At 36.5% G+C, this 25474-nt stretch overlaps 1 protein-coding gene and 1 long non-coding RNA gene across 2 annotated transcripts in view; both read left to right on the top strand.

Moving 5' to 3' along the window:
* Positions 1 to 25474, top strand: part of sorcs3a (sortilin related VPS10 domain containing receptor 3a) — a 184588-nt gene that overhangs the window by 58403 nt on the left and 100711 nt on the right. The gene's annotated exons all lie outside the window — the stretch shown is intronic.
* Positions 22090 to 25077, top strand: LOC141282032 (uncharacterized). The gene is made up of 5 exons (XR_012336548.1): positions 22090 to 22283; positions 23806 to 23862; positions 24003 to 24066; positions 24354 to 24415; positions 24575 to 25077. It is a non-coding gene; the product is annotated as an uncharacterized lncRNA (long non-coding RNA).

The following is a 25474-nucleotide window of genomic DNA, read 5'->3' as shown; positions in this document are numbered from 1 at the left end:
TGGAGAACAAATAGAGATGTGTCTCAGGTTTTTCTCCTGCAAAGGAAAAAACATATTTGTTACCCCGTCTGTGAAGTTTCATTCTAATGATAAGATTTAGAGCATCAAAGTTTGATTTCACTCATTGATTTTTAATTTTGACCTTAATCAGTCAATATTAAAGATATCAAGAACTTTACATTATGTATGATGACAATAAATGTAGAAAACAGGAAAATGGTTTAAGCTGGATTTTTAAAGGTTAAGTCATGTATGATATATAAGTTTATTTTTGTAATCTCCTAATGTTTAACAGTCAACGAAAGCATCACAAAACTAATGTCCATAATCACAGCGGATATGCTAATGCATGGTTCTTTGGTTACACTTTTATATACAAAAATAATATATTAAAGTCATCCACTGTGGGATTATAAAACTCATCCCCTATATTCAAACCCCAGTCACATCAGCTCCTCTTCAGCGATCTGACCATTCCCCTGAGGGCTTTGCCTCACGGGACGCCTCATAAAAGCCATTGGAAAACTCCTCATGTGCTCCCTGACCTCCTGCATTTTCACAAGTTCGAAATACCTCCAGAGAAACGAGAGAAGGGGTATAGATACTGAAGAAGAGTAAAATTGATAAGATATTGCATTCTCCAAGTTCCCCAAGAAAAACATGTGAGGCATTCGAAAACGGCACAGCTGCAACTGTAATTATGAGACACTAGAAAAGAGTGTTATACTAAACAGATATTTAAAGATGACCTAAAGATAACTTGTTTGAAAGTATACCTGTCTGTACCATTGACTGTAAAAAAGGACATAATGTTCGTGACGTCACCCATAAGTTTCTAAAGAGTGTTTTTAAAGCGTTGCCTGCCGTCGCCATCTTGGCCATGCGTCACCATGCATCACTCGCAGATATCCTAAAAATGGGTAAAGAGGCGGGATGTGGGTGAAGCTGAGGTGGCTGGTTGCTGAAACCACGCCCCCTAGCTCAACTTTAGTGACAGCAGTGGCTGTTCAACTGTCACTCAAGTGGCCACGCCCTCAATTATGCTGAACTTTAAGGCTTAAAATAATTTAAACGGATGAGTAACAAAAAAATCACCCCCTCACAGTTGTCAGAAGGGCAAAAGTTTTATCTTCAACAGTCCATTTACACTTGTTTCAGCTTTAGGTCTGACATCAAGTTCATGGTCTCTATTGTGGTATGATCTGCCTTTAGTGCTTTAAGCCCTAGATCGGTCCTATAGTAGTTCACCATTAGGTTTGCTTCGCATTGGTCAATTTGGCAGTGTTAAGTGATTCTGAGAGTCTACATTTAGTACAGTACACTCTCAGCAGGCATGTGATTGGCCACCCCCCCACGGGTTGAATGATTTTCAGACCAAAAAAGTGACGTGGGAAAATAAAATAAGAACAAATTAAGAAATGACAAGCATATGAAATAGAAAAGAACAAAGTTACAAATAAAGTAAGGTCTAACAGTAGTATGTAGGTACAGAAATAGAATCAAATGAATAATAACGCTGTTTTCATTCTATAAATTAAATATAATTAATCTTTTTAAAGCTAGAAGTGATTTTCCTTTTGTTCTCTTTAGTTTGATTAACATAATGACACAAACATAAGCATTTCTTATAAGAGGAACTGTGCCTTTAAGAATGAATAAGCGCTCTTTCTGAAGACTGGAAAAATGTTGCCTGGTCTGATGAGTCTCGATTTCTGTTGAGACATTCAGAAGGTAGATTCAGAATTTGGCGTAACCAGAATGAGAACATGGATCCATCATGCCTTGTTACCACTGTGCAGGCTGGTGGTGGTGGTGTAATGGTGTATGGGATGTTTTCTTGGCACACTTTAGGCCCCTTAGTGCCAATTGGGCATCATTTAAATGCCACGGCCTACCTGAGCATTGTTTCTGACCATGTCTATCCCTTTATGACCACCATGTACCCATCCTCTGATGGCTACTGCTAGCAGGATAATGCACCGTGTCACAAAGCTTGAATCATTTCAAATTGGTTTATTGAACATGACAATGAGTTCACTGTACTAAAATGGCCCCCACAGTCACCAGATCTCAACCCAATAGAGCATCTTTGGGATGTGGTGGAGCTTCGTGCCCTGAATGTGCATCCCACAAATCTCCATCAACTGCAAGATGCTATCCTATCAATATGGGCCAACATTTCTAAAGAATGCTTTCAGCACCTAATTGAATCAATGCCATGTAGAATTATGGCAGTTCTGAAGCGAAAGGGGGTCCAACCCAGTATTAGTATGGTGTTCCTTATAATCCTTTAGGTGAGTGTATATTAGTACCTCTCTTGGCACGAAACACATACTGCTTAAGTGGAAGGGGAGTTTACCCTAAATACTTGACACTTCAGCTTATACTTTTATACTCTATTTAATACTACATACACATTATATATGATAATTATATACGATCACTATAAAATTGCAAAAACTACAAATCTTATCGTAGCATGGTGGCCTAAGACTTTTGCATACTACATCTGTAATGGCATGAGGATAAGAACATTTTTGGGTAAGCTGTTCCTTTAAATGCTTTATTCATACACAGAACTGTTCCTTCTTAAGGACTCTCACAAATGTGATTTTAATTCGATGCACCTCAATTTTCTCCTATTCTAAAAATGATAATCTTATTTATTTTGGTTTCCTATTCATGATTCAACTGTTAAGCTTCATTTCCCAACAGTGACACACGCATAACATCTCCGGCAGAACCAGTTCACGCTAATCAGAGAAATGTGACTTCTGCTTTTAGCGAGGACATTAGCGGGCCAGACTTTACCCGGCAGAGACTTGCTGTCAATCAAACGCCACGGCCTTTTCACTGCGGGTGAATAAAACAGCATGTGAGACGGACCGCAGATCAATCGCCATGATGTGTTTGCTTTTAATGGCTGTACAGATTACAGATGATTGACACTAGCATAACCGCACATTACACTTTAATCACAGGGCCTGGGATGGAATCGCATTCACAGAGAGCCGTGTGAAAGCATTTTCTGCCTTTACATACAGTAAGAGCGCAATGTAAACATGTAATACCAGCTATACGTGTCTAGACACATACAGTCAATGTATCCTTTTAAATGTAAGCATTTATCCAAAGTGCTCTCAAAATACACTTTTTAAATCATTATGTGTGTTCCCTGGGTATTGACCTTTTGCATTGCTATGCACATGCTAACTGCTCTACCAGCTGAGCTAAAGTTTTATTTTTAAAGACCACCGGGTATTAATTATTATAAACTGCTAAGAGAAATCTAACAGCAGCCACTTAAGGACATTATATCAGTCGCGAATGCAGAGCTGTGCTCATGCTATTTAATAGGCAATAGATATAAATAAACTTGTGAATCTGCGAGGCTTCCCAGATATATTTTCTGTGGTTGTTATGGAGGATGTAGATGAAAGGATGAGAGGATCGAAGGTACGCCTGCTGAATCTCTGAAGAATGCATCGCAGCCACACACCTGTTACTCAGCTTCACCTTGGAAAAAACTAGGACTAAAGTTATATTAGGGTTGCTGTGAAGTATTTTTGTTTTATGGCAAAGGCAGCCGTGAGATAGATAGCATAACGCTTGTGTTGGACTGGAAAATAGCGTGCATGTTTTGTGAAAGTAGCAGATGGTGCATTGTGGGTAAAAGGGTGCTGCTAAAATGAAAGGCGTTAGAGGATGTGACAGAAACATTGAAAAACAAGGGGAGTTTCCATAGCAATACTTAATCTACCAAACAAATGGGACTATTTGAGTATGATGTCTATTTACACGTATTCTAGAATTGCATAGCACAGCGCGAGCATAATTTCCGACTGCCGCATATTTTGTCTCTGGTGGCCTTGCTTAAATTGCTCCTCTCTTCAAAACGCTTTATGGCGTATCAGATTTAGGATGGTGACTTTGCACGGCAGCGGGAATGTGCGTGTCCTGCGGCATTAAGCTAATGCAACACTTCTAAGATTTTATTGAGTAATTACGTGTAATTTAAGGAGGGTTTAAAACTGCGACCAATATCTCATTCGCAAAAAATCTGTCTAATATTCTGGTTATTTATACATCCATTATACTGAGTTCTATGAGGCTAATTTTCAAAACTAAGCATATTTCTGATAGATATAAGACTGCCTTCAGAGAGTATTTATAATGCAGACATTGTGCTGTTCTATCTAAGCACTAACCTTTTTAGTACTGAAAGAGAGAGGGTATGGATAGAGAAAAAGCAGAGACATTTGGAGATATATAGGGTATAGCGGGGCACAACTTAACGATTTTTGGTTTTGGCTCAATCATTCAAAAAATATTTGCGTTTGATTAATTATATTTTTACACAAGCAACACACACATCTCTGCTACAAATTAACATTTAAAGTTTGTTTCTAGTACTTACCATTCTTGGACAATTTCACCAAACGTGACAAAAGTGCAAATGTTACAACTTGCCCCAAAGGTGGGGTTAATTGTAACAGGCAGGGGGTTAGTTGTAACACTTCCTAAAAATTTAATTTGCAGGCAAATATTTCAATACTATTTTGTCTATATACTTGAAGTGGATATTGTTTATATATCTGTCTATAATAGACAGGTATCCAAGCTGTATTCATTCATCAAGCCCTTTTCCAACAAAAGTTCAATTATAAATGGATACAAATGTCTAAATATGTGAGAAAAAGCAGCACAATTATGACAACATGTTTTTTTATATGTGACCCATTCTGTAATAACCATAGTTTCAAAATCAAATTTTGAGATAATTAGCATTAAAATCTGATTTTAGCCATTCATTTTATTATGATTTCAATCTTTGACGTGACCTTATTCAATCAATATTAAAGATATGAACAAAAATAAATTTGACATACGATTTTTGCCAAGACAGGCACATTTATTTTGTTGGCAGCCAGCAATCATTCGTGTGTAGCCTATTTACAACAACGGCAAGAATTACGCTAACGCTAGCGGTTTTCATATCGTAAGTGCTGAGGGGTTAGTTGTAACAAAGCGTTACAATTAACCCCGCTGGGTCAAAATATTTTCAAGCATACCCAAAAAAGTTGCTAAGAGCTGCAGACATATTTCAAAATGATGCCATGTTTTAGTCAACAAGACACTGATTAAGATGACATAACATTGGTTTTGGTATCTTACAGTCCCAACTTAGAAACCGAATTTTTTTTTTTACTTACAAGCCACCAATACACTTGTTCATCAATAACTCTCTGGAAAAAACATTATACATTTACAATAATTTGTGGGAGATCAACTTTTGGCAGTGTGAAAAAAATACCAGAAAAACAAAAAGCTCAACCTTGTGCAACAATGTAAACAGTCTGTGTTACAACTAACCCTGCGTTAGTTTTTTTCCCACGCACCCTTACTGAACAGGGCTGCGTTTCCCGATAACGTTGTCTCTTAGCACGCTACGAAGACTCTTAAGTTAAACCTTAACTACAGGTATACCTTTTCTAGGCGTGTTTCCCGAACTGTACCTTAGCGGTATTCTTTCTTACGTACGATGTTACCAGATGCTGTCCATGGCGATGGTGCTGAATAGGTTGATATCGATTGCTCGACAATCAATTGTTCACTTTATGTAATAGGGACGTCGCTGCGTTATGAGATAGCGGTACATTTATTAAATAAACATTTCAGAAATAGATTTATTTACATTTATTAGGAATATCTTGTAAAAATATTTCAAACTGCAAACAACTAAATATAAACCTTGTATATTTTATTTTATATCAAACGCGTGCAAAACCCGCAACTTCATGTCCAAAAGTATCATGCATAAACTGCTCCAATGCATCCATTATTCCTTTACTTTAAAGGATAATTTATATTAGGGGTTCCCAATAAATTCGTTGCACAGGGCAAAGGTGGGTCATGCAAGTCACCTGGGTTGGCTGTGCATTACACTTAAAATATTTAAAAACAAACTGTTGTTCATTAGTTCACGCATTTATTGTGCTTGGACACTGGATGAGCAAGCAGCGCTTTTAAAATGCGGATAAAGCTTAATGGACGCATTTCTGGAGCTGCGCCTGTCTGTTTACCTTAAATATAACATAAAAATATATATTATGTGATAAATAAATATATATTATGATTGCTTTAGATTTTAGCTTTGATTAGTTTTAATGTGGAAAATTTGTTGACCTTATACTAGCAGTAGCTAATCGGAGCAGTTTCTTATAAAGAATATGGCATGCAGTTGCCTCAAAGTTAGAAAACATTAAAAAACTTTGATGCAAAGTCGAATTAACATCAATAATAATATTATGGAAAATCAACAATTATGATTTCGTGATGAATGTGCTCCCGTGGCATGCAATTTTTACTTGATTTGTTTTATTGCAGCTAAAATAGCCGGTAAAGTAAAGATTTAACGGATATGTAATGCACAAATGAAATGGTAAGATTCGTTGTATTGCTGCCTGCCATAGTTTCACCATCTCCTCCACCCCAAATCTTTTTTTTATATAGTTTCTTAAGCCTGTAATAATAGTTCGCAGCTGATGTTTAGTTGGAAAAAATAATTAAAAATCTAACAACCATCAGTTTAAAGATGTCTTATTAGGTGAATGTTTTATTCTTTAAATGTAAAAATAATTTAACACGGAGTGTACTTCAACTTTTTTTACAGATAATTAGTTATATAGACTGCAATCTACACAAACTTTTATCACAGTCATGGCCCCTAGTGGAGTCAAGAGGGATAAGGTATAGCTAAGAGTGCTCCAGACCAACCTTCCGAACGAATGACTTACACAAGGGATACGTAACTACTGTAAGAACGTTTCGGGAAACACGTATTAACGATAAGGTACAACTTAAGAACGACGTAGAGCTAAGAAGGTTTCGGGGAACGCAGCCCAGAACAATAAAGGAAAGTCATATGTACAAATATGAAACGACTAATGAACCATGTTTTACACAAAAATAAGAAAATGCCTTTTTAATAATTTACAAACTTTCGAAGCGATGCTGAAGAGTTTTCCCAAACTTTCATGTCTATTTCATTGACTTGAGTGTAATGTGACCTCCTTCGTATTCACTCTAATGATGCTTGAAAGAATTTTATAGACCAGTGTCTTTACTTTCTACAGTGTATCAAATGCACTTCTGTAGATTTCAGTAACCCATGGTGATAGTCATTTGCTCTTAACTTCTGTTCTTATGATTTTGCATATGTTTCTGAACCCATCTTCCCGGATTGCTATCAGGAATCACATATGGGATGTAGTCATGGGTGACATTTACTGACATAAACAGGAGCAGCTTGGTTTCATCTGTCTGTCAGGGGAACAAAATGAGCAATCCTAGAGTTTTCCATTTGGAAAGAAACACGTTAACTGTAGAGTAGTTTGAAGGTATTTTTAGAGTTTTGACTGAGGGATGTTTTACCCAAAGCATGACTAAAAACAAGTTTGCTCACCACACATATTCTTCTCCTAAATTTAATTACCAAAATATGAAAAAAAACATTACACTGTTAGAAAAATAGTAAAAAAAAATATACAGCTTTGCACCTAAAAGTTCATATTACTTCCTCAAAGGTAAATATTGGTACCAAATTTATACTTATGTGTACCTAAATGGTGATATTAGGCAATCCGTAGCCTACATATTTTACATAGTGGCTAATTCGTATTAATTCGTACGACCACATTCGTACATTTTGAACGATTGCCCCTGTGACGTTGGGGTTAGAGGTGGGGTTTCGTTATTGTTTTTTATGATAATCATACGAATTAGCCAACTCATAAAATATGTATGAATTATTGTGAGATCAGGCTGTATTAGGACCTCTTAAAGGGTACTGCCCCGTGACAGCTTGGGACTACTACCACTCATTTTTTTTTCTGACAGTAATAAATAAATATAAATATATTGTTGTATTGGATTAAAGCAATTTCTGATTGTGCTAAAATAGGACTTAATGTTTTTGCCTTTTGAGTTTGGGGTGAAATATGACCTGGGAGATTTGCAAAATGGCACAATTAGCATTACAGCCCGCATGAAAGACTTTTTTTAGCAAAAGTTAGAGTACTGTTTTTACTTAAAGGGCATCTATTGTCCGATTCATGATTTTACATTTCCTTTGATGTGTAAGTGTGTATTAGTTCATGTTAATGATTTGCAAAAGGTACAAACCCCAAAGTAAACGATGACGCGATTTATCGTCTCCAAAGTAAATATCTTTTCTTGGGCTACAACTAACACACAGATTGTAGGCAACAGTTTACTTCCTGGGATTGGTGATGCAGACAAGACCGACATTATCATAATTCCTCTCGCTTGGACTCATAGCCTGTAAGATAACTCCTGTTAGCATTGAATCTTTCAAACATGGTAAGGAGCATCACTTTTCCCGCTGACGTCAGAGGTATTCAGGCCAATCACAACGTACAGATTAGCTGGCCAATCAGGGACACAAAGCTTTTCAAATTGATGATTTTTTTACAAAATCTGTGTGTTTTAGGAAAATTGTGAAATCTGGAGCTACAAAAATATACGTCATGTGTTTTTTGAACCATAAACCACGCAAACACATTATATTATACCAAATACACAAAATAATGTTTTTTTTAGCAATGAAATACATGCAATTTACAAATGGTGGGTTCCTCCAGCCACCATTGGTTCAAACATTACTCAATTTAATTATTTTTAGCCTAATTGAATTCCCTTTTCTGTTTCTTTTTATAATGGGCAGATCACAGGCCATCTGAACAAATTACGTTCAAAGATGTTACTATACTAAAACACCATGTTTTAAGAAAATTATTTCTCGTCATCCAGCATAAGGTACACTTTAACCATGAGAAGTATTTTAAGAAACGGACCAGTTGCAGCCCAGAAACCGTTCTTGTGGAAATCAGAGGAAATCGCAGCAACGTGAAAGTTCACAAAACATGCAGCGACAACCAGTAAGAGAAAGTCATACAGCGTGTGAATAAAAAAAATCTCATTCACAAAGATGGCAGCATGTCAGAAGTACACTGGTGACCGCCTACAGCTTTCTGTGAAGCATCTTTTTCATGCTCAGAGGTTGTGTTTCAGTCAATGGTAGAGTCAAAGTGCAATGAGTTTCATCATTCCTCTACTGTTTCTTGAATGTTTCAATTTTTTATAAACCAGCTGTCATCTTGTATTTCTTTTTAAAGCCTGTTTTAAACAACGTAGCGGCCATTTACTGGTGACCCCGCAGCGCTGAATTCATATATATTCGTAGAAATAAGTACTCAAGTATAAATAAGGCTGTGTGGGACTGATCGAATACAAAGAAAAAAGACAAAATTTTATATATATATATATATATATATATATATATATATATATATATATATATATATATATATACACACTGTATGTACTGTACTTTATATATAAGTTGTGTTTTATATATTGGACAAGGGGTTACTAGGAACTTATTTTATGCTTTTTTATTATATTTATTATCTTTACCAAAGTAATTTACGATGTATTCAAAGTATTGATTTTATACTGTACTGTACAGTATGTGTGTTCTCTGGGACTTGAACCACTGATACTGGAAAAACAAGATCGTATCACCACTATTACTATGAATAGGGGACAATGCACCACTCTCTGGGTGTTTCTCAAATGCGGGGATGTGTCCAAGGAAGGCTGCATATCTCGGCTGCCACTTCAAGGACATTTCCGAAGGATGCTTCGGAGGCAGCCTCTGTTTCGTGCCCTTCATTCGGCCACTTCTGAAGGATGCATGAACTGTATTCTTCGTGCTCTCAAATGACCTTTGCATGATCCTTTGAACACATAAAAAAATTGCGAGAATCAAATTGGCACTTTCATCACCCAATTTCAATCTAAAATATAAGCCAAACATTGGTAGGAAACGAGTGGGCAACCAATTTCAGTGTGAAATGTGAGACAAAAACGTGTTTTATGCACATTGTTTTGTAAATTAATCACAAACGGCAAATTCTGTAGCACTGGGAGACCACAAATATATGATTTTAATTCACAGAACTAAAATAATAGAAAATTGTAATAAGTTTTTGTGGTGATACATTGCATTATCTTCAACTTCTTACTTTACAGGCACTGTCCCAAATGGCGCACTTCATGTGGACTTGCCATCCCGTAGCCTTAAATTGCGCATGCTCGTTTAGTGTACGAGTCCTTAGGGTGTCCCATCTGTCATTTCACGCACCGAAGTGTGCTCATCAGCGCCCCCTTTGAACCCTTGATGCGGTTTTCGCATAGCCCGCACTGCAGCAAGCTTTGTGTACTCTACCAACCCAGAAGTCTTTGTCAAAGAGAAATCAGACCAATCAGACGACAGAAGAGAGGAGTTCATACTGATGGGCAACTTCTCTTCCTATTTCCGGCGTGACGCTCAAGTCTGTCCCAAAATACAACATAGGTGCACCCTCTTGGACTCGCGCCAAGGGTCCCTGGGGTCTGCACTACATGATATCAAATTGTGGACTCTGAAGCTATGTTTATGCTCGCCGCGTCCGCACGGGCGCGTTGGTGCGCGCGGCAAAAATGACATCAACGCGGAGTGGGCGGTCGTGCGCGTTGGGTGCGCGAGACCCCATTTCGTGTGGAGGTGTGCACGGCATTTTTTGTAACTTTCCACGCGGCTCCGCATCCGAAAATGACCGAACTCGAGGCGATTCTGTCCGAGCAGACAAGCCTGTGACGTATCTCTTTGATCAATCCAAGCAAAACAATGTATATATTTATCTGACACTCTGTAAGTAAAGTATGGAAACTTTGCAGTTTAAAACACGAATTCTTTTACATGATTCAGAATGTTTGGCTTATATTTGTATTGAATGAACCACTAGACGAGGAATAAAATACAAACCTTAAGATATCTGTACTGTTTGTTTAGTAAAAAACTTTAATGAAATGATAATGTTTAATAAAGACATATTTAAAAGATTGTTGTTTTATCCATGTTCTCATATTTATATATCAAACTCTGATGTTAAAAGTACCAGGGTTGTTCCAGCTGACGACTTCTTCTATCCTCTTCTTTGTGTTCGTTTTGCTCGCGTCGCCCCCTGGTGGTTCAAAAAATAGTGCAACAGCGAGCGCGTCAACTATAAACGCCTCGTCCGTTTGGTGAGACACGCGCGCGATCCGCGGAGGCTTGCGTTGCGGACCAAAGCGCGAGTATAAACAAAGCTTGAGGAGGTCCACAAGTCCGGAATGTGCCATTTGGGACAGGGCCAAAGTTTTCATGACAAGGCCACAGGGGTGGAAACCATTATGACATTGCCATGGACACTTATTAGACCGAATCATTCTAGCAGTTTAAGTTGTGTAGGACTCTAACCTTGAACCATCAGAAGGACTTTACTAGGAAGGAAGCAGCCTTCCTAGGGCGTGTCCTCCCGTTTGAGAAACACCCAATATGGCCTCTCTGACCATGGAAGTCCCGACTTTCAGTTTTAATAACCAATCATTAATCTATAAAGACTGATGATTTTCTGTGGGAGGGGCTCTATATAAAGTCGTGTGAGGCGATTACAAACATGTGCACATGTGCAGTGCCAGAAACAACTTTGAAAAGGTTCAATTTGAGCTTAAGATACAAAGTTATGGTACAGTTGATGTCATGTTTAATTGTTTATAAGTAATATGTTGTTTAATTGTGATTTTAGGATGTGATTCTCCATTCAAGTTGATATGATTTAGTCTTGCATTGCTGAAATAACTGCAGATGTTGCAAACATGGCCGCCCAAGGTGTGACTTTGCTTAAATCTTTTATACTGCTAATGCAATCTTAACCAGATGAACTACAGGAACATAGTATTGAATATAAAGCAATTGTATTTAGTATTTATCAGTTCTTAAGGTGAAATCCTGCCCCCTCAGACAATTAAAATCCTGTTTAGCACGTCACCACCAAAGGATCGATTCAGTGTAGTGTCCAGTATACCATCATTTACTAATAGGGGAATGAAATTAGAAGGCCATCACCATTTTAAACATGCCATGGTCAGAGAGGCAGCTAGGGTGATCAAAAGATTCATAGTTACAAAGTGAGGCGCTGCCAGCCAGCTGTGTATGATTTTGTTCACCCTTTCCTCTACATGTTCACTCCCTGCTGTTGCACTAATGACCACAACTCCCTACCAGCTCCATTAATTCTGAATGCACCCAATGTAAGTGTTTCATCATTATACACCATACCTATCGACTGAATGAATAAAAAGTTGATGTTATTATGTCTTCAAAAGAAGTGAAAGCTATAAAATATGTGTCAATTATACTATAGTGTTTGTTAATTCTGGTCGTCTGCTTCATTCTGGTTTAAATCAGCTTTCAATACATAGATGTTTGGTTATGATGCAGCTCTAAGGGACAACCACTGAGCAATTTTTGTTGCGTGTGGTACTGTTGTTTCTGTGCTAGCATGCCATCTTGGGTACTGTTGGCAGCATGACCACTGCAGACCATTTGGTTACAAGGATTTGCTCACTCGATAAAGCATTGTGTCAGCAATGGAAAGGTCATGTGTTCAATGCCCAGGAAACAGACATACTGATAAAATGTGGATCTTGAATACACTGTGTGCTTTAGATAAAAGTGTCTGCTATATGCATACACATACTGGATGAAAACTGAGGTGTGTTTATTTCGAAACCTAATGTTTTCTTAGACACTAACTGAACAGTAAACTCGGATTACACATGAGATAAAGCGAGTAATGTGGGCATCTTTTTTTATTATAAACCCCTTCGAAGCATCTGCAGCAGGCGCGTATTTTGACATAATGCGTGAATGCACATAGGTCAACATGACGCGTCAAACACATATTTTGACATGACGAGCCACACATGATGGGCCAAATACAGTACGTTTTGAAGAGCGTTCCATTCGTGCTCCCTTGAAATATAAGTCACTGGCTGCCACTGGTAACAAGACATTGATTTCTTGAAATAGCTTTTAATGAGCAGGATACCTTAGCCTCATAAACAGCATGTCTTGCTGAGAGTAAATAGAAAAATAAACACAGTTTTCAGATATGTCACTATTTATAATATGTGAGACAAACAGTAAAGCAGGGATTCACACTTATTTCAAAATTGTGATTGTGATTTACATACTGTAAGGGTTAAAAGTAAAGATAACAGCTGTCCACTTTACAGTCTGTAAATAGGGGATATATATACCATCTTTATATTGTAAAATGTTTTGTACAAAGTTGTGGAGTTGATCTTTTGAGGCTCCTTGCCATACAATGGTATTAAAGTATTTCAGAAGTGTTAGATTTTTTATAAAAATTCAGACCTCTCTAACTCTTACATTTGCTTAGTCAAGTTTCTCTAAAATGCATCACTTGTGGCAAGAGTTTCTCAAACTTACTAAAATATAACTGACAATGAAAAAAGTCAATAGAACATTTGGAGCTGAAGCGGTCTGAAAATTTTTATAGTAACATGGCGGGCAACTTTTCAAAAAATGGCTGGCAGGGAATGAGTTACGAAGAAGAAGACCGCCATCAACAACAACACCAGTCACAAAATATACATAAAACCATTTGACTTTTCACTAGGGATGACTCACAAATCATTTCAGTTTGGGTGGAAGGTTTATTCCACATTTTAAGAAGATCACACTCAACAGATGCTGCTACACCTGGATAAGCTTGACCTGACAGATGCCTATAGGATTATAGGTATTAGCTTTCACAGGGAGCAGGTGTGAAATGAAATGTTTGGTTATAAAATTTGAAGTCTCGTAAGTTATATTATCAGCTGTAGGCTAGGATTACTTGAAGCAGATGGATGCTACTTGTTAGTATGAGACAGAGATACAGTACTGATTTACATACCAATGAATCAGCTCTCTTTGCTTACCTCCAAATTTGTGTTTGCTAACGTCGAACGTGCCTACAAAAATTGAACAGTCATTTATTCTGAGGGAATATCTTTCTCATTGAGAACCCAATGCTCTTTAAACTCTTTAAGTATGTAAACATCATTTGTCTTGAGCTTCTTCTAATGATGCAAATGTATGCCGCTAATCATTTTGCACACAATTGTTAACAGTCTCACTAGCTTACATGCTATAGAGATAAGGAGAAACACAAGCTAAAGCCTATTTTCTGTGCTGTTGCAGTATTAAGCATTTTGTGTGAGAATTAGCACAAGTGCGAGCTGTTTAATAGCAATTGAGTGAACTGCGTCTCTGCGGATAACTTGACAGTTCTGAAGGGTCTGCGAGAGATTACCGGCTATAATACCCCACCATGTCTAACTGAAGTGGATGGATTTGTGTTTCTTAAAACCAAGTGTATAGGATCATGCAATTTAAGCCTGGATGGACACCTTTTATTCATCAATGCTTTGATTAGTACTGGAACATGACTTTGCAGGAAAGATCTTACTCTAAAAGTATTTTTTTACACAATACATTGGATGAAATAAGAGTAGATGCACAGTCCGAAGTTGTTTCACCATATACAGTCTTGTTCAAAATAATAGCAGTACAATGTGAATAACCAGAATAATCAAGGTTTTTATTATATTTTTTATTGCTACGTGGCAAACAAGTTACCAGTGGGTTCAGTAGATTCTCAGAAAACAAACAAGACCCAGCATTCATGATATGCACGCTCTTAAGGCTGTGCAATTGGGCAATTAGTTGAAAGGGGAGTGTTCAAAAAAATAGCAGTGTCTACCTTTGACTGTACAAACTCAAAACTATTTTGTACAAAAAAAAATTTTTCTGGGATTTAGCAATCCTGTGAATCACTAAACTAATATTTAGTTGTATGACCACAGTTTTTTAAAACTGCTTGACATCTGTGTGGCATGGAGTCAACCAACTTGTGGCACCTCTCAGCTGTTATTCCACTCCATGATTCTTTAACAACATTCCACAATTCATTCACATTTCTTGGTTTTGCTTCAGAAACAGCATTTTTGATATCACCCCACAAGTTCTCAATTGGATTAAGGTCTGGAGATTGGGCTGGCCACTCCATAACATTAATTTTGTTGGTTTGGAACCAAGACTTTGCCCGTTTACTAGTGTGTTTTGGGTCATTGTCTTGTTGAAACAACCATTTCAAGGGCATGTCCTCTTCAGCATAGGGCAACATGACCTCTTCAAGTATTTTAACATATGCAAACTGATCCATGATCCCTGGTATGCGATAAATAGGCCCAACACCATAGTAGGAGAAACATGCCCATATCATGCTCCATGCTTCACTGTCTTCACTGTGTACTGTGGCTTGAATTCAGAGTTTGGGGGTCGTCTCACAAACTGCCTGTGGCCCTTGGACCCAAAAAGAACAATTTTACTCTCATCAGTCCACAAAATGTTCCTCCATTTCTCTTTAGGCCAGTTGATGTGTTCTTTGGCAAATTGTAACCTCTTCTGCACATGCCTTTTTTTTAACAGAGGGACTTTGCGGGGGATTCTTGAAAATAGATTAGCTTCACACAGACGTCTTCTAACTGTCACAGTACTTACAGGTAACTCCAGACTGTCTTTGATCATCCTGGAGGTGATCATTGGCTGAGCCTTTGCCATTCTGGTTATTCTTCTATCCATTTTGATGGTTGTCTTCCGTTTTCTTCCACGTCTCTCTGGTTTTGCTCTCCATTTTAAGGCATTGGAGATCATTTTTGCTGAACAGCCTATCATTTTTTGCACCTCTTTATAGGTTTTCCCATCTCTAATCATCTTTTTAATCAAAGTACGCTGTTCTTCTGAACAATGTCTTGAATGACCCATTTTCCTCAGCTTTCAAATGCATGTTCAACAAGTGTTGGCTTCATCCTTAAATAGGGGCCACCTGATTTACACCTGTTTCTTCACAAAATTGATGACCTCAGTGATTGAATGCCACACTGATATTTTTTTTTGAACACACCCCTTTCAACTAATTCAACTACTTGCCCAATTGCACAGCCTTAAGAGCGTGCATATCATGAATGCTGGGTCTCATTTGTTTTCTGAGAATCTACTGAACCTACTGGTAACTTGTTTGCCACGTAGCAATAAAAAATATACTAAAAACCTTGATTATTTTGGTTAGTCACATTGTACTGCTATTATTTTGAACAAGACTGTATATAGGTGAAGGCAGCCATTATTTGGGCATTGGGGGGTTGAAATATTAACAACATGTACTTCCATGTTTTATTTTTCGTAATTAAACGTCGATTTTTACGAAAAAGGTTGTGTACTATTTTTATTTTTGCTCGCTTGTTTTCTCGTGATCACAACTTAATTTCTTGTTATCTTGAGATAACAAAAGTTGTTTTCTCATGATCTAGATAATGTTGTTTTCTTTGTAGACAGCAAAAGTATATTTTGCCTAATTAGCATGGGTGAACAAATAAGATTTCACTTGGATCACGGATTCACTCAAGCTGAAATAGATTTGTGTAATTGACAATTTGATAGTGTTGAATTTAGGGACTGTCTCTAAAGTTACGCCATAATATGAAGAGTTTCGTTGCAAAACGAGATAAATCCGTTATTTAAATTTTTCAGAAATCTCGTTGTTGGTTGTGCATTCAAGTTAATTTCAATTTAACTGCAGTTGGTTTGTTTTGATTTAAACCTTCATAACTTAAAAATACAGCTAAGTAGCACCATAAAACAAAATAATAACATGATAACGTAATAATAAACATGTTTTGACAAAAATGTTAAATACGGGGTTATCTCGTTTTGCAGTTTTGCATGTTTCTAATTTTATCAGCATTTAAATGGAATGACTTAAAGTGAAAAAAAAAACAATCACAAAACCAACTGTGTTCATATGTTTGTCATCTATAATGCACACTTTTTAGATTTTTAATATTTATTCAACAACCTGATCTCACGAATTTCCGTGGCTAAATTCACGAACATCCACCATCCAACTTTATTTATTAAGTCCATCTCTAATTAGCTACACGTGTGGTAACGGCGAAGACCCAAACTCATGCAGTCCACTTTAAAATACACAAAATATTATGGACATGAAATGACATTATGACATTAGAATAATCATGTTAGGATAACAAGAAAACAACTTTTGTTATCTCGAGATCATGAGAAAGTTAAGTCGTGATCACGAGAAGACAACTTTTTTTTACTGCGAGATCACCAGAAAATTAAGTCGAGATCAGGCGATCACAATCAGGCAAAATAATAATGGGCTCTCTCTGCTTCTGTAAATTTTTGATCTATGATATGAGTAAAGGCCGTTTCACACGGTACGCGGCAAGCGGGAAAATCGCCACGCGGCTTCAGCTTTTCTCTTGTATTAGAAGCGTTTTGTGCAGCATTTAGTGCAAATGTGCATCTTCAACGGCGCCTGCCATGAAGTGCTGTGTCCTTAAAAGGAATAGGATTTTGGGTGCAGGAGCAAGGCGTGTGGACCAACTTCACTTCTGTAACCGCCCCCGTTTTGCCGCTTTCCGCACGTCTCCTATTGAAAAACAACTAAACACTCGCGGTTGCCGCGTACCGTGTGAAACGGCCTTAATATTTGCATCCAGTGAGATATCAGTATGGGTGGGGCTACCTGACACAGCCTGCAGAAACCAAAACAACCCTTTCGTCTCTGTGTATTTATGTGTACTTTCCTTTCTACCGCTCTCAGACTGCCGTCCCCGAGGGACCCAAGAGTGCGTTTGTGTGCACGTTTACCTCTTTGCTCTGTAGTCGGTTGTTCCAGTGCTGTTGGAGCTGAATTTCTCAGCTCACTGCTCTTCCAGATGGCGCGTATCTTTAGCTGGATTCCAGCCTTTCATCTCGCAGCGTCTAACCTCCCTCTCCCTGACTCGCGTGACCGATTCCTGACTGAAGCTCTTGGGCTTAATTTTTTGAACTTCCAGTAATGTGGAAACAAAGTTCCATTGTCAAATCAAAGATCAGGTTAAGCCTTTACCCATACACAAACATTTTATATAAATACGTTGTTTAATAACATATATGACATTATATTTACAAATGATTAAACACAATACCGTGTTCGTGACATTGGAACGTCTCGTCTTATTTTAAAACCGAAAATAATGTGTTTTCCTCGCGGGTCTGCATTTGTTAAAAATTAGCAAATAAAATATTTCAAATCAATATTTAATGCTCCTTACCTTATGAATTAAATATCCATGTAATTATCGGGACAATGTACAGGCAGCCACTTGTTATCACAAAATAATACCCAGATACAAGATCTGACACCTATCTGTGATAACAATCAACTGCCTATACACTATCCCTTACATCTCTTGTATAAAAGGGGACATTTCACAAGACTTTTTTATGACTTCAAATAAATCTTTGGTGTCCCCAGAGTACATATGTGAAGTTTTAGCTTAAAATACCTTATAGATAATATATTTTAACATGTTAAAATTGACACTTTGTAGGTGTGAGTAAATTTTTTGGGTGTGTCTTTTTAAATGCAAATGAGCTGATCTCTGCACTAAATGGCAGTGTTGTGGTTGGATAGTGCAGATTAAGGGGCGGTTTTAAGCTCTTCTGACATCACAAGGGGAGCCAAATTTCATGACTTATACATGCTTGCAGATAGGGCTGGGCGGTATGACGGTATATTCCGTTACTGCGGAATAAAATGTCAGACGTAACAGATTTTTCTATTCCGTCTATTCCGCGGAATGCAAATAAGTGGGCGTGGCTAACTCTGCCCTCCAGCATGTTAGACTGAGTGTGACGGAGATTATAAAAAATGAACGAGTTATTTGTGTAATTTTTATAATAAGTGCCAGTGAATCCACCGCGGGTCACGCAGCGAGACTCTTGTCTCTCTCTCTCGCGCGCTCTCTCTCTCCTCATGGAGCTGCGACGCCAAATAAAGCGTTCTTCTGGCACATAATGCTAATTGTTGTAAAGTTTTCTGAACTTTAAGCAAGCTAAGACAAAACTCCCGTTTATATCAGTGATACGTGCGCAGCTGGAGCGACGTAGTTTGACGCGCCATTTGCTTATACAAACATATTTGATCGGAAAGACGAGAAAGAGACACAAATGTTAAGGTCTAATAGAAAGTAAAGGGCGTCAAGACCTCAAAACAAACTTTATGATCATCACATCATAGCACCTGTCACATTTATAATATCTAGAGCTTTGTCTCTCATATAGGCTATACTGTAGGTATTTATCCTGTCTGTAGGTTTTTGCATATATTTATACCTGTTCATTTTACATATTGCATATGTTTAATGTAATGTGCATAAACACAAAATACAATGAAGCCATACTATAGCTTCAATAGTCTATAAAATTAATAACTCAATTAAAAACAAGATTCTGTCTAATCAAGACTTAGCTGTTGTTATCTTCTGGGCATTTCCACTGTAACATTATTAACTTTAAATTGCTCATATTTTAAAACTGTGGTGAGTATTTAGTTAAAAGCTATAGTGAGTGGTGTATTTCTGTACATTTTTATCATCAAAAAACAATATAAACTAAAAAACATTTATACCGTCAAATATTCCGTTCCGTGAAATAAAATGACTCATTCCGTGAAATAGATTTTTGGTCATTCCGCCCACCCCTACTTGCAAAGTTTCTTTTTAAAAAATGGCCACTGTCATAATATCAGCATAACGTTTAGTTTCTGGCTGAACTTGTTCCAGTGCAATGTGCATGCATTAAATTCTGTCTTTTACTGTGTGTGCTTTTTGTTTGGGTTTTCAATAATGTTCGTGTAGTTTTTGTCTGTTGATCAGTGTAAGATGTGAAGGGTCTCAGCAAATTAAACCCTCACTCTGACTTTACATGATATTATCTTTGGATGTTCTTGCTCAAGAATAACAGTGGCCTAACAGTCGCTGTATCATTTCTATTGTAAAGAATTGGACAAATGTTAAAGATTTAAATGAATTTAAACATTGGTTGGCTAAAAGTAAGCATCTAAAGTGAAAGCGCCCCTGAAAGCATTTTTTTTTTATAATACATAACAATGGTTTTTAATACAAAAGCTACAAATTAATGTGTTTACTTGTTTTGATGGTTTATTTTAAACCAATTATTATTGCATCGTCATTTTTATGTAATTTTAAAGGTTATTGCTCACTTGGGTGTATTTTTATTGCCAAAAGAATATCAAATTACTTCATTATCATTTAGCAAAATAATTGTAAGGGACAGTCCTGGATTAGTTAAAACATTTCAAAATAATGTGATTTCAGTTTCCCATTGATTTATTTTATTACTGGGGATTTCTTAAAAAAAAATTAAAAATCTCATCTCGTTCTTGTGAACCCAATCTCATGTGTCGTCTTGTGGATTTAAGTGTCACGTCACACCCCTATCTTGTATATGTTGTTATCGGCATTGCAATTAAAATTGGGTTAATGAGTAAGTTTATGGCAGGTTTTTGAAATTAAGAGTTTAGAGAGGAAGTCTTTTGTTATATTAAAATCTTTTTTTACAGGTGCATTTAGTATTTTTTTGTTCTCATTAAAGACAAATGTTAATTAACTACTTTTAGAAATATTTTTGAGCACATGACCGGCCAAATGTGACTCAGAATCTTGGTAACCTTCCTATTATTATACCACTAAATAATAATCTAGTTGTTTTTTCACTTTAGTAATAAGGTAAATCTTATTTATTTTTTGTGGTATATGCCTGTGGTTAGTTAAAGTAAAAGCACTAATTTTATGTCAGACAGGAAAGACTGTATTCTTTTGATAGAGCATTTAATAACCAGATCAATTTTCTCGATTAGTTTCATATTCTAACTGGCTCATTTGGCCGACAGTTTCACCCCACACTGCAAAATATTTTGTGCATAAAACAAGCAAAAAAAAAAAAAAACTACAATTTTTCTTGAGTTTTTCTTGAATTAAGTGTTTAAGAAAAATGTCCAAGATTTTTTTGCTTACCCCATTGGCAGATATTTTTGTTTGTTTTAAGCACACATTCACTTAAATTGTGTACTTTTTGTCTAAAAACTAAACTTATTTTCTTGGGTCATTTTGCTCATGAAGAAAATGCATCTTAATTTAAGAATTTTTTGATATTAGTACTGAAAACAAGACAAAAATACTAAGTAAGAAAGTCATTTTTTTGCAGGGCATCAACTGTTACCCCTGAGCAATGTAAAGATGCTCTCTGATCTTACCTGGCTCTTCCCTGAACCATATTTGATGTGACTGTCAAAGCGAAGCCCAAAACCCCAGATAAATGATTTAAGGCATCTCTTTAGGCTTTTTTCTTTTAACGTTTTACTAAAAAAAAAACTAAATCCATTATCACAGTATTTCATTTTCAACAGCATACTAATGCATACATTAGTAAATGAAGAAATTACTCATTTATTTAAAGCATATTTTTGTACTTTGTGTGTGAGAGACCATAATGATTATGATTAACCTTACATACGGCAAAATATTTTATATTGTACCCCAAATTCCTCTGTTAGTTTTGTATCATATGCTTTTCATGCAGTACTGTATTAATGCAACCTCATAATCTCACCAGTTCCTACTTCTTAAACACCTGAAAGGCAAATCAATTTGGCAAACATTTATGAGAGCGACGGTTTAGAGAGGTGTAATTTTGGGGGCCTGGGCGTCAAAGATAACCACAAACCTAATCAACATCAATGCACGATTTGCATATTGGATCACGATCAGGTAACATGCTCTTAACTCACAAGGGGAAAGGAAGGATTAGTGCAGTTGTCGCCATCGCGAGCTCTCCACAGGACGCTGGATGATTTAGAGCGTCGTACGTAAACGCATCAGGAATTTATAGCTCAACTCAATTAGCTGGCGTAAAAGTAAATTATGATAATGGTCAGGCAGAGAAACAATAACGCTTGGTTGCTCGTTTCCATAATTTCATAACCCGCACACTCCACCTTCTCCGCAGGGAAAAGCATTACGTTATTGTGGAATTAAAATACCGTGTAACAGGAATCAAAAGGTATTTAAATGTATCTAGATTTAAATATACACTGTTAGATGTCACTGTAGATTTAGCAGTACATTACTGTAAAAATCCACAGTACTATACTGTATGTATACATTACAGTACAGTACTGCAGTTCATAATGCATTCTGGGTAAGTTTGTTTGAGCGGGAAAATTTTACAGTATATTTTGGTCTTGATGTAACCTTGCTGTAGCCATTGCTGTAATGTGCCAGGTGTACTTGCAATAATCAGAGAAAGTGCGCCAGAGTCAAATCACACAGAGGGAGAGAGAGCACAACTCCTGGCTGCAGCTGAAGGAGGACGATTGATTTCTGGCAGTTCGGTAAGTTTGAAATATTTCTGTTTCATGAAAACTTAATTTTTAGTTTAAGAATGTTGTCAATAGTTTGTCACAATATTGTTTTAAACGTGCAATGAGAGAAAAAAACGGTCGCCAACAAAGTTTCAATCTCCCCCAGAAAGTAAGCTAACGTTACACACAGATGTCTACCGCTGCCTTTACTCGCTTTACACCTTTATTAATGAATATAGGGTTGTTTTAACTAAATTATGAGGGTTTTGGTGAGTTTATATTGTGATGAAAGTGTGGTGACAATGAAACTATTTTTAACGAAATGGACAAAGACAACCCGCCAGCGCGGTCTTGCGGTCCCAGCATAACGGTCGTTTATCTCGGCGTTTCATCCGTTCAGTTAGCGTCAGAGAAAAGTATTAAGTTCAACTGTTTGGTAAGGCTGTGGTTGTAAACAGACAGGACTTGACACGCCGTACACAGCATATCGAACTCCTCCACAGAAGTGAAAACAAGAAACCTCATTTTTAACTGGATACATACATCGAACTCATCGCAGCTTTAACTTCGACCAAATATCATTCAGACCTGGGCTCATCTTAATATCAGATGAACGAAAGGAATTGCCGCGCGTATTGTTGTTGTTATTATATTACGGTATATCCGCAAAAGCAGAGAATATCTTCTCTTAAGCGTTTTACACTCCCAGTAAGTTGTCCAATACATTTTTATGGCATATTGTTTCCACCACTTCAGATGCATTACACGCTGTATATAAGTTTCCAAAACACATCAAATCAATGCACGAAAAGAGAATGGGCTCCGCATTTACGTACCTTTGTCTTCTCGTCTCTGTCATCTGATCCTTCATCTCTGGATGTAAAATAGTCCATTATAACATCGTGTAGGAAACTGGCATCACCAGGATTGCTCAGATTTAGGCGATCATGTTTATCTTTAAAGTGAGCAGCTAGCTACTAACTTGTTAAAAAACTTTGCGTGAAATAGCGTGTTACACCGCAGCCGGTCCGGGTAAAACATTAAAGGGACAGTCTTTTTACCTTATCACTATAAATCGCTATTTTCTGCACTAAACGAGACATTTTCAGAGATTTTCTGTAGACCAGATGTTATAATTAAAAAAAGACTTATTTAGATATTTAGATATAATATATAATATAACAACTAATATATATATATATATATATATATATATATATATATATATATATATAATATTTATATATTTGTTTTACAACTGACTTAACACTTACAGTAATGTTTTATTTGTTAGCATAGCATGATATTAGATTTAAACACTTAATAAATTTTTAAATCAATCACTTTGTCTCTGCACAATGAACATTATCAAATATTATTAATGTTGTAAAATATATTGTTCATTGTTAGTTCATATTAGCTAAGGCATTACCAAATGTTAAGGAATAAACTCTTATAGTAAAGTGTTACTAAATTTTCTTTTACCATTTCCTTCACAATGTCTACTTATTTCTATGGCTAACAGATTTTGTAACATTTGTCTTTTTTACAGTCTTACCATTGCTTGTAAGCTGGATTGGGTAAGATGGATCATCTTTAAAGGCACCAGGCAAGTACATGATGTACAGTTACAAGTCATGTATTTTTTCGACTGCAATATTAAATGCTTTCACGTCACATGCAAAATTACACAGGAATGTGGCTGACTTTTTATTTGTAGTTTACATGAGTGTCCTTGCACTTTATCAGGAGTTAAGGCAGATGTGGAGGCACAACGTGTGATACCAGACACACACCAAGCACATTATGTTCGGTAAGTTTGCACTTTACCACTACAGTTTCTTTAAATACCCATGTATACACTCATTCACAATTCCCACACACAACACTGTAACACGACCATACACACCATGTACAGAATTGTCTTAGTTTGCCATGTAGAAATATACAAACAGAAATATTCAGACTTTGGTTATAAGAAATTTAATTTAATAATTGTATTTATTTAGCAGAGGTGTCCCTGGACTTTATTGACAAAAGATTTTGTTTTCAGAATAAAAAGTTGTGTCCAAATCAGTAACAGTTTTACTTTCTGTTCAGGACATTCAATCATGACAGGATCCAGGTGGATGCTGTCCATTGAGAAAAGAGTTTGTTCAGCGGTAAGTGAATCTTCTGTATTTTTATGTAATTAGGTGTGGAACAGTAGAATAAGAGCAAAAGGTTTCAGAATAGGAGTAAATTCAAGGCTGAGTTTAATTTTTTAAGAATCTTTTTCTATCTTATATTTGTTGACTTAATGTTTATGATATTTCTAACAGGTTTCTGGATAGAATTAATTCCAAAGATGGGAAAAAGTGCACATCCAGACAAGGAGCAAGCAAAAAGACAAGGAACTTGGTGTAGAGAAAAGCTGTGGCCATTAACCCCCATGTGAACAGCTTCATGCAGTCCCTGATTGAGTTCAAATGGACGACTTCAAAGTAAAGGCCACTGTGGTCTGTCTGCCACAGTTTAATGCATTTATTTTTAGTGTTAAATGAAATTTAAGTAGAATATTTAAAACTATGGGCCAGTGTTCTTTTTACCACAGTGAAATGTTACCTTTTAGTCGATGACGGACTTTAAACTGAAAACTTCAAACTATGGAACAGTGTTCTATTTGCCAGAGTTAAATATGTTACAGCAGGGGTCTCCAAACTTGTTTATACTTGTTGATTTTATTTTATGTTACTTGATTATATGTTTATTATTGTTTAAAATCTTGTTTTAAATATGTTTGTTTCAATTAAATGTTTTTTTAAATAAAATTTTGATACATACATTGCTTGGATTGCCTTTTAATTCATTATGTTTTAATTTAGCATTTTTACCATATTAATAACTATAGATTTAAACCTAAATCTCTAGCTATTTTATATAATATTATTGTATTAACTGTAATAAGTAATAAATAGTATTTATGGGTCAATATAGACATTACAGTAAATTACTGTAAAAATAGACTACTGTAATAAAATATTGTAAAATTACAGTACAGTACTGCTTTGTAACTATACAGTACTAGTTTGTGTACTGTAAAAGGGTATTACAGTACAGTACTGTAAAACCAAAATACAGTAACTTACTGGCAACCGTGCTGCCAGTACCGTACTGTAAAAATACAGGGAAATCGTTAACAGTGTAGATTAAATATAATCTGATTTAATGTTGGGTTATTA

Source organism: Paramisgurnus dabryanus, chromosome 4, assembly GCF_030506205.2.
Source record: "Paramisgurnus dabryanus chromosome 4, PD_genome_1.1, whole genome shotgun sequence".
In the NCBI taxonomy this organism is placed as follows: domain Eukaryota; kingdom Metazoa; phylum Chordata; class Actinopteri; order Cypriniformes; family Cobitidae; genus Paramisgurnus; species Paramisgurnus dabryanus.
This window is presented reverse-complemented; position numbering and strand designations above follow the sequence as displayed.